This window comes from Pinus tabuliformis, chromosome 7, assembly GCF_031772625.1.
Source record: "Pinus tabuliformis cultivar Carrire ecotype Pingquan chromosome 7, CPIR1, whole genome shotgun sequence".
Taxonomy (NCBI): domain Eukaryota; kingdom Viridiplantae; phylum Streptophyta; class Pinopsida; order Pinales; family Pinaceae; genus Pinus; species Pinus tabuliformis.
This window is the reverse complement of record NC_142293.1, coordinates 1,148,889,576-1,148,901,149: the sequence shown is the minus strand read 5'-3', so window position 1 is coordinate 1,148,901,149 and position 11,574 is coordinate 1,148,889,576.

The following is an 11,574-nucleotide window of genomic DNA, read 5'->3' as shown; positions in this document are numbered from 1 at the left end:
GGTCTTGCTTTATCTGACCAATCATCGCCAGTCCCACTTTGACTTTTCCTCAGAAGAGCGCTTCAATCTACAATATTGATCTCACTTCTCCAGATCCAACAACTATCGCATCATCCACTCACCAACTAACCCGGACAATCTCCACTGCCGATGTGACCCGTCCAATCGAACAGCTGTCGTGCAATCTTGCACGGATTCTTGCAGAACGATATCAGGTTGAGATCACGTGAAAAAAATGGTATTATCGTGCTATGTGTCGACCACTAAGGTTGATTGCATGAATTTTTCAAATACCATTTACGACCTTTTGGGCACGCGAGATACCACTTCCCACTTATCAAATACAACCCACGTGCTTAATTCATACTTTAAGAAAGACGCTTAAGGTAAGGTTTAGCGTTTAAACACAATATTAACCCTTAATGCTAATCGATTGTGATTTATAAATAAAGTGTTTAAATAGAGAAAAATACCTAATTAGGGTCCATATTGTCGATACACAGATACAATGAAATTCTGCACTAGGATTAACACACAACACCACACTTAATCATTTATTCAAAAAAATGGAAATTACAGAGTCTTGGCCCTCTCGACTCGATTACAACAATTTTTTTGACTTCTGTTTCAATCTCAAACCCTATCTCTGTCACACCTCATGCTTACTCACTCTGTTCTCAATCATCTAAAACTAATCATGTCATTACATTATTTTTTCTCTTTTATGAAGCAAATCCTATCCTAACTGCATTGACAACTCGATCTCTATTTTCATCAGTCTAACAATTAAATCTCTATTCTCAAGCTCTGATACAAACCTATACTAACAACTTATCTCCTATTCTAAAAATAATACAATATTCTAATTATTACAATAATTAAGTAAAGATCATTTTCGAGAGATCCAACCCTCTCTACTAAAACTTAATTTGACCACCTAGGTCAATGAAATTCATCTCATGTTAGCCATAACATGTGAACATACAATCACATTGCTGGCTAAATCTGGATGCTCCTACATCAGACTCCCAGGGAAGAAAAGAATACCCCATCAGAATTTTGGGATTGACTCCATACTTCTATAATTCTGCTGCTGTCAACCAATTTGCATCTTCCACTGGTTGTCCCTTCCATTTGACTAGATATTGAAAATAAACCTGTCCTCTAGTTCTTTTGGATACTCTTTTCTCCAAAATAGCTTCCACCTCTTTCTTGACTATATTTGGCATTTGTTCTTCCCAATGTAAAGTCTGTTCGTCATCTTCTCTAGGTTCCTTCTGTAGCTCTGTCTCTGTCTTCTTGTATGGATATAAATCTACAACATTAAAGGTAGGTGATATTCCAATCCCTTATGGCAATTCAATTTCATAAGAATTGGTTGAAAACTTCCTCACAATTCTGCATGGCCCTATCTTTTTCATCTTTAGTTTATTGTAAGTCCTAACAGGAAATATTTATTTTCTCAATTATACCATCACTAGATCTCCCACTTCAAATTCTTTTTCTCTCCTTTTTATATCAACTCTTTGTTTGTATTTTCCATTGCTATCCTGCAATCTGCCTTTGACATCTTCCTGTAGTCTCTGCATCTGCTTTTCAAACTCTTCAGCTTTTTCACTTCTTGTCTCCTGTTTACTCAAATTTCTGAGCTCATACACACCTCTTAGATTCATTCCAAAAAAAATATGAAATGGACTCATTCCAGTACTTCGGTTTGGAGTGTCGTTATAAGCAAAATCAGCTTGAGAAAATGCTAAATTCCACTGCTTAGGATTGTTATACACTAAACTTCTCAATATGTTTCCCAAACTTCTGTTTACCACTTCGGTTTGTCCATCTGTTTGAGGATGGTATGCTGAACTGAAACTAAGGTTGGCACCTGGTTTTTTCCAAAGAGTTCTCCAGAAATTCCCAACAAACTTTGTATCCCTATCAGACACAATACTTACAGGCAATCCATGTAACCTTACAACCTCTGAAAAAAACATATTAGCAATATGTGTTGCATCACTAGTTTGTTTACATGCAAGGAAATGTGCCATTTTGGAAAATCTATCTACCACAACATAAATGGAATCATTACCTCTTTGAGTTCTAGGTAATCCCAAAACAAAAACCATACTAACTGCACCCCATGGCCGGTCTGGTATGGGCAATGGCTAGTACAATCCTGTATTTTGGCTTCTCCCTTTAGCATGCGAACAGATTCTGCACTTCTCAACAAATGTCTTAACATCAATTTGCATCTTTGGCCAATAGTAAAAATAATTTACCTGAGAAAAGGTTTTGTCTTGTCCAAAGTGACCAGATAATCCTCCACTGTGTTTCTCCTTGATTATGTTTTCCCTCATAGAACATTTGGGAATGCACAATTTGTTACCTTTAGATAGTAAACCTCCTTGGATAAAATAATCTTACCAATGACTTCTATTATGTACTATTGGATTTTCTGCAACTGCATAAATATCTTTGAATTCTGCATCATCGTTATACATTATTATCAACCATTTCTTCAAATCCTACAACACCAACTCTTAATTATTGTACAATGAAATTTACCCTGCTTAGAGCATCAACAACTTTGTTCAACTTACCACTTGTGTGTTTTATCACAAAATTAAAAATCTGTAAAAACTCTACCCACTTGGCATGTTTCTGGTTCAATTTTGGCTGGTTATTTATGAACTGTAATTCATGATTGTCAAAATACAATACAAACTCTTTTGGTAGCAAATAATTTCTCCATTTTTTTAAAGCTTTCACAATAACATAGAACTCTTTATCATAAGAAGAATACTTCTTCTTAGCTTCATTTAGTTTCTCACTAAAGTAGGCTATTGGTCTCTGTTCCTAACTCAAAACTGCTCCAATTGCAACTCCACTAGCATGAGTTTCAACTTGGAAAACTTTCCCAAAATCAGGTAAAGCTAAAACTAGTTTCTTTGTAATTTTGTTCTTTAGCAACTTAAAATTTTGGTCTGCTGCTTCTGTCCACTTGAATGGCTGATTAGTCTCTTTGATTTTTTCCATAATTGGTGCACAAATCTGACTAAAACTTCTGATAAATTTCCTATAAAAACTTGCAAGACCATGAAATCTTCTTACCTCAAATATGTTTCTTGGAGTAGGCTAGTTCCAAATTGCTTGAACTTTCTTTGGATCCATTTTAAAACCTTCTTTAGAAACTACAAATCCCAAATAGATTAATTCTTCTTTCATGAAACTACATTTCTTCAGATTTATCAACAATTTCTCTTTCTGCAGAGTTCTTACAACCAACTTGAGATGCTCCAGATGTTCTTCTTTTCTTCTACTGAAAACTAGAATATCATCAAGTTAAACAATGACAAACTTGTCTGCATATTCCTTCAAGACTTCATTCATTAATCTCATGAATTTTCTAGGTGCATTAGTGTGTCCAAAAGGCATCACTAACCACTTATACAACCCACTATTTGTTTTAAATGCAGTCTTCCATTCATCTCCTTCTCTAATCCTTATTTGATGATACCCCTCTTCAAATCTATTTTAGAAAAATACCTTGACCCATTTAAACAATCCATCAAATCATCCATGCATGGTAAATGAAATATATACCTAATAGTAATCTTGTTTATGGCTCTGGAATCTGTACACATACGCCATTCACCACCTTTCTTTGGACTGAGTACGGTTGATACAACACATGGACTAAGACTCTCTCTGATTAATCCCTTATCCATCAGTTCTTGCACTTGTCTTCCAACTTCTGCATTCCCTTGAGGAGTTAATCTATATGCTTCATTGTTTGGCAAACTTTCTCCAGGTATTAGATCAATATGATGACTAATACTCCTGATTGGTGGCAATGCACTTGGCAACTCATCCACAATAATATCAACAAAATCATTCAACAGAGTTTTGATTTCTTCAGATAAATCATCTAAGTTTGTGGAAGTTAAAATTACCTTAGGTCTCCTTATGACAAAAAAATGCATCTGTTCATCCTTCTTGACTTCTTGCAGCAATTCTTTCCAAATCATCAGCATAACACTGTTTCCAGACACTTCTTTGCCTGCTTCATCCATCGATGGTAGCAATGTGTGTTTATTTCCATCCTTCTCCAGAGTGTAAGCATTTATTCTCCCATCATGAATAGAATTCCAATCAAACTGCCAAGGTCTTCCCAACAACACATGGCATACATCCATTGCCATTACATCACACAATATCACATCCTTATAAGTACCAATTTGTACCTCTACCTTGCATTGTTTTGTCACAATAAGCTGATGTCCTTTTTGGAACCATGATACTTTGTAAAGAGTAAGGTGTACTATTTTCACTAATCCTAGCTTGTCCACCATTTCTATAGAAACAAGGTTATCAGTGCTTGTTACACAAAAATATCATCACCATGATTATTTGCAGTCAGTATGGGTCTATCATCACTTGTATTGTCCTCCTAAGCAAGTCTCAGACCTCAGCTCTTCAAGTCAAGCTTTGAAATTGAGAGAAAGACCTTGAAAATCAATGAAACTCTGGTTCCACACTTTCTCTCACTGTTACCTGCAGTCCCGCACCTTTTGTTTACAAAAACTGCAGACTTGCCCGCTCTGTCCCTAAAGGTGTGGGTGCGGACCCCTGTGAAAGTCAAAAAGGCGCAAGTTTATTCTAAAAAACTCACTTTGGGTTAATTCTAGATGATTCTAGAAGGAATTTTGACGTGGATTGGCCGCTCTTAGGTGGTTCATGCATCCCAAAAGAGAAGGAGCTAATCCCTTGATGAGAGGAGCTATCCCTTTGAAGGAGGGCTTTATCCCTTTGAAGGAGGACCTAGTAACTTCCCTCCATTGCACTATAAATTCAGGCATTGGGCTGGTTGCTAAGGAGGTTAGAAGCTGAACATTTTTTAGGGTAAATGCTGGTGAAATTAAAACTTCCTAGTTGAGCTTAAGAGGAGAGATCACATACCTTTTTGGCTTCATTGGGAAGAGAGTGAAACTTGTCAAAGTAGAAGAGACTTCTTGCTGGACCCTGGGAGGAGCTTGTACAGCGTCAAAGCACAGGTTGTAAAGTTCTTCTTGATTTGAATTAATACAATCAAATTCATTTTTCTCAACAAATTGTCTCATGTCATTTGTTTCATGAATTCCTTGACTTTCATGTTAAATATGTTTTATGATATTGGCTTTTTAGGTGCTATTTAATTTGTTTTCTTGTTTGTGTTTGTAGATTCGCGACAAAGGAGCTCATTTGGATCGAAGGAGCGAAGGCTTCCACAAACTTGCGTTGGACCTAAGGTAGGCCTAAAACACTTGTTTGCCTTTGTTTATAAAAGCATATTTAGAGAAAGATAGTGTGTGATTGGTTTGCTTGTAATTAGGTCTTCTTTAGATTCTAGGAAGGTCTATCTTGTCCGCAAGATCGACTTATTCCGTGTGACAGTGCTTCCACTATCAATTATCACTTTACAACATTTTCCTTTGGACTTGCATGTTGTTCTGAATAAACTCTTTCTCTGAGTTGGTTCTCCTGTCTCTTTCTCTGCATTAAGCAATACCTTTTTCAACAACAAGGATTCTCCTCCCTCAGGTGATCCTTCCTTGTTTTCATATTGAGGTTTTTCTTCCTTTGCCTCAACCAAATTCACATTCCTCTAATTTGTTACTTTATTACGAGGACATTCCCATGATCCATGTCCCCATTCTCCACATGTGTAACACCAAATTTCTCTACGTCGGCCTCTTCCTCTGGGTGCAAATCTTCCTCTAATAAAGTCTCCTCTCTGGGGTGGTCTACTACTTGAACTTCCTACCTCACTCTGATGGTGCTGAAATCTTGGTCTGGTAGTTCCTATACCTCTTTCTGAACTTTTCCCTCTATTCCTCTGATTTTGCTTCCTCAGCATCTTCTCTTCTGCCTTCAAAGCTGCTTGATATTCATCTTCAATTGTCTTCAGACTCAACAAGCTCATTTCATCCTGTATGTCATATCTCAACCCATTGATATATCTGGCTACCTTCTCTACATCATCCTCTGCATGTCTTGCTCTAATTCTCAGCTTATAAAACCTTTCTGTGTATTCTTTGACGGTCAGTGCTTTTTGCCTCAAATTCTGTAACTGTCTGAAAAGATTTAACTAATAATATTTTGGCATAAATTTGGCTTTCAATTTACTTACCATTTTATCCCATTGTTTAATCGTGGACTTTCATTTTGTTGCTATGGATGTTTGTAGTTCATCCCACCAGATAGCTACATGACCCTTCAATCTGGTAACTGCAAATTTGACGTTCTTTTTATCATCAACCTCCTCATAATCAAAATACTTGTCTAATGAACTGATCCAGTCCATCAGTCCTTCTACATTGAGATTCCCATCATACAAAGGTATTTCCACCTTTGGTTTTCCACTTGCTTTATCCAATATCTTGAGAACTTTCGCAGTTTCACTTTCATCCTCTTCTTCTTCCTTAGAAGATTTTTCTACAGCACTGGCATCTCCTTCATCAGGTGCTCTCCTCTGAGTAGTCTCCATTGTCTCCATCCTTGTACGCAGATTCTGGATCTCATCCAGTGAAACTACATTCACTACAAGTCTCCCTCGACCTATGCCTCCTTCTCTCCTAGGTGGCATGTTTACTTATAGAAAAACTTAATCTCTGTGCTTTGATACCAAATGTTGGGCACGGGATTCCCCAAGGCAGGTTTTAGGGTTGAGAACCCAAGTTTTGACTAAGTCCAATGTAAAAACTCTTCGATTTATGGGCGCAGAGCGCGAAGATTGTAATTGAATCATATGGTTGTCTGCCCTTACTTTTGTAATGTAATGTCAGCTTGAGGGATCTACCCATGGTTCGCGGACCATGGGATTGTATAAATAGAGTGAGGCTCTAAGTTGTAAAAGAGAGAGAATAATAGAATAGAATAGAATGGACAGATGATCTGGATGGAATAGAAGTCTAAGTGTAAAGTCATGTCTTTGGGTCATAGAGTAGGAGAAGGCTCTGCAGCTGAGTGCGCAGAGGCCTAGTAGTCCACAGCTGAGTGCGCATACCCTTGCAGCTAAGTGCGCAGGGTGAGTCGAGTCTGTAACCAATTGGAGAATTAATAAAGAGAAGTTTCTTATCATTCTGTGTATCTTTTCCTGTTTTGTGCATTAAAGTAAATTGGGTATGAATTGCAAGTTTACTGTTTATATGTTGCACGAACTTATATGAATGTGTTGAATAAGGGAACATAAGATAAGTATCTATTTATGCGAAGTTAACTAACTCTTATAAGGAAGATAAGTAAGATCCGTGGTATAACTTAGGGAAGTAGCACAGATCATTGCCTTAGTAGCACAAAAGCACCACAATCCCTAGCTAGGGCTGCACGAAGATAATTGTAACCAATCACGAAGATACCATAGGTTAGGAGAGAGTGCGAAGGGACCTATGTGAAGTTGATTCACAATTGGACTAAAGTGACACCTCAGACATCTCAAGGGTGTGGAAACTTGGTTCCAGCATCCCCCCATACTGCTTTGGGTGAGACCTCAGTTGGCGCTCCGCGGGCTGTTGCTGAAAGGACCAGTAGTATAGGGATTTGTTTGGCTAATTAACTCTGAACCTGGGTCGGGCCCCATCAAGCCAACAAATGGTTCTGTTGTCGGGACTGGAATCTGCATAGAGATGTCTGATGTCGCATTAGTGGAATCCAACTAAGGAGATTGAAGGGTGGTTGGACAGGAAAATTCATGAATTCGTGGCGTAGGAGAATCGAAAGAAAAGTGGTTAGAGTGCTTCCTGTACACAGAGATCCACAAAATGTTCTTCGTGTCGTTCCCTACTAAGCTGTACGAGTGGATATGAAGCTAACAAATAGCCAAGGAAGGTGGAAGCTCAACGGACCTATTGTGTGGACCCCAAAGATGGTGCAGAGATTGGAAGCATCAGAGGATAAGATCGCACGTGCTATTGATCACTAGATCGACCGGATTATAGGAGGATTCATTACTGAGTTCGCAGTAGATACGTTGGTGAGATATAGCAAAGCAGATCAACGCTTTCTCAAAGGACTACGAGGTAAGTATGTAAAGTCTTTGAACACTTGGATTAAAATTCTATTGTGCTAAAAGTGTATTATGAAGTTACATTGATGTTCAGGGCTACGCGAAGTGGGAGAATTTATAGAAACGAAGGAAGTGCGGAACTAGAGACTAACCCATTGATTTCACCTCCGCGAGGGGACAAGGAAGAGCTCACGAAAGTATCTCCATGAAGTGCGATCCATTTGATAGGGCAAAGGATTCCATGCATACCACCCCCACCCACACCACCACTAGTTTCACCGTCATCGCCTCCGTCTTCGCCCATACCACCTCCACCACCACCGCATTTTAATATGGCGAGCTCAATAAAGTTTCCTATGTTCAAGGGAGTGGGAAATGAAGACTTGGACCAGTTTTGGTTCGTCGTAAAATATATATGGGAAGTGCAGGGAGTTACAAATGATACCATCGAGAAGGAAACATTGGTTAGCACTTTGTAGGATCATGCGGTGACCTGGTACATCAAGCAGTCAAGTCATAATCCGAATGCAAGAATTGCGGTTATCCAAGTTGCACTAACTAGGGAGTTTAGCAGGTCGAAGTCAGAAGCACAGTCAATCATTGGTTTCAAAGATATCATGATGCTACATGGCGAGACTCCTTGGGAGTTGGATCAGAGGCTAGAGTGCACAATTCACAAAGCTAACATGACTCTGACAGATGGACAACACCGCGAATGGTTTGTAGCATTGCTATCGCCGCATTTGAGGAGCGCGTTGTCGTAGCAAAGGTTGAGAACTCAGGCAAAAGCTTTAGAGATTGTGATGAAGTTGCATGAGACCCCAATACAGGATCCTAACCTAGGATTTTAGCAAATCCATGCACAGTTGAAAAACTTATGCCTCGAGATGGAGAGTCTTAAACAGGACAGAACAGTTCGACCAGATGCACGCGAAGAGGTATGGCGTGTGAAATTAAAAGGTGAGGGTCATAATAAATAGAACTGCTCAACATTTGCAAATTACCTTGTGGGAGGAGGACCGATGCCGTTAAGACCGGAAGCACAAATAGGACCAAACACGGTGCCTGCTCTGTGGTGCATGATTTGTCAAATAAGAGGAAAACATGCTACGGACAACTATCATCTATTGCAGAAGTACACACAAAATTCACAACAGTTGTTCTGTAATTTCTGTAGATTGGTGGGACATGATGAGCACACATGTAGAAGTTATGAGATAATGATGGATAGAACTCTTACCTATAGGGTTCAGGTCAAAACATGACCCCTAGAATAGGGCGCAGGGATAGCACGAACTGGATTCCAAGGGCGCGAACGAGGCCAAGGTGGAGGAGGACCTAAGAGAGGTCATGGAAAACTGATATGTTACAATTATGGAGGTCCAGGGCATTGTGCCTGCGATTGTACAAATCCGATGCATCCATCATGTTTGTACGGTACCTTATTTGATCATGAGATGGAAGATTGTCCTATGCTGATAGCTAGGATACATGACAAAGGAGGGCTAAAACCTCCCCCGACTCGTAACCTATAAATAATGAGGTCTAAGCCGCGCAAGGAAGAACCAAATGTGAATATTGTGCTCCGAAGTGGAATCATGATGGGAGATGATAAAGGAAAACAGCCTGAAGAAGGTACTTGGGTTCAAAAGACTCTAACAAAGGAAACGAAGTTTGATTTGGAGCGCACTCAAGAAACATTTATGGAAGCTAAGAAGAGATTCACTGGTGCCTCCACTTTCGAAAGCAAAGATAGACCAGAGCCGGAAATGGACCCATCGATGCTCACGATATTCCTAGAAACATGTATGAAGCTACTGCGCGATAGTAAGGCGGTAAGGGGATTACAGGAACTAATTAACTGATGCATTGGGACTACGATAGGGGAACTACATGTAGTCCAGAAGATAGGAAAGCATAATAACATAACAGGAAGGGAAATGACGTTAACCACACAAATTGGGGAATACGAGATGGACCAAGTAATTATGGATTTAGGATCAGACGCGAATGTCCTGTCGAAGCGGATGTGGGAGCACATGGGGAGGCCAACATTGCAGTGGTCTCCTATCCAATTGCGCATGGCGAACTAATAGAAGATAGTATCGCTGGGGCGATTGCAAGGAATCACAACGAATATTGAAGGAGCGAGCGCACTAGCTGACTTTGAGGTGATAGAGATTGTTGATGGAAACAATCCCTATCCCGCGCTCTTAGGAGTCGATTGGGCCACTGACATGAATGGGGTGATTAACTTGAAGAAGCACAAGATGATTTTTGAGAAGAAGTCCCTACGCGTAGTGATACCTCTGGACCCTGTTGAGAGATCATGCTACACTGAGCCAATGCATGATTGTGAAAGTGACGATGACTTAGACTGTATCTACAAGATAACTGCGCGAGAACAAGACTGGGTAAATCCCACAGTAGACGGATGAATTTCATGGGAGCGCGAAAGCTCCTATACTTCAGATTCAAATGAGGAGATAGAGCGATGGCAGAATAGGTTGCATGAGGTAACCACACTTAACTGTAATATGATGACAAGATCGCTGCGATGCGTATCAATGGAAATGAGGTATTTGCCTACTTATGATGGATTAGGTGAGGTAGATGCTTTCTTGGATATATTTGAGGGAGAAGTACTAGAGAAGTAGCGTTTCGAAGCCTTGAATTGGGTACTGTGCACTACGCCCGTGAGATGGTGGGGTACACACAAAGGAAACTTTGATGACTGGCGCGCATGTAGAAGGATGATGTGCACATGGTTTGGGAAACGTATAGGGTGGTCGGCTGATAGATACCATGACCAGGATGGTCTGCGCGTGCATATGTCTAGGTGGGTACAGGCATATGGTAAACAACCTACATGGATGTACATGAAATTTGTGAGGGGAAATACAGTCAATGAATATGTGTTGGGGGGCCAACTACGCGACCGGCTCCTCAAGTTGGAACGACAGAGCATGAAAAGAATAATTGCACAAACAAGTATCACATGGAAGCCTTTAACAAAGTATGCAAAGCACTGAACAAGGTATGTAATGCACAGTGAAGTGATTGGGACCTGCACGTACCAGTAGTCCTATGGGATTATAGGGCGATGTGGAAGAAATTGATAGGACAGACTCCTTCTAGGCTAGTTTACGGAGCAAACGATGACTTATCGATGGAGTATATCATGCCTAGTCCGTGCATAGCAGCGCCCGTGGATAGGACGGATAGTGAAGCCTTGGAAGAAAGGATCGTGCAATTGGAGGAAGAAGAACGCTTGGGACCTGATGAAGAGATCCAGCAAGGTAGTCTTAGGCTCCAAGGACTCATGAATGAAAAATCTCGTTTAAGGGAGAAAAGCGCCATGGCGGAAGAAGAAGTCAAGAAGCTGGAGGAAGGGATGAGAAAGGATTTTTTGATAAGAATACTGTGGTGATAAAACAGGATGCACACGATTACGTTGATAAATTTAGAGACTACCACCGAGAATTAATCATTTTGATGCCTTGGATTGGATTGCGTACTACTAAAAGAAACATGGA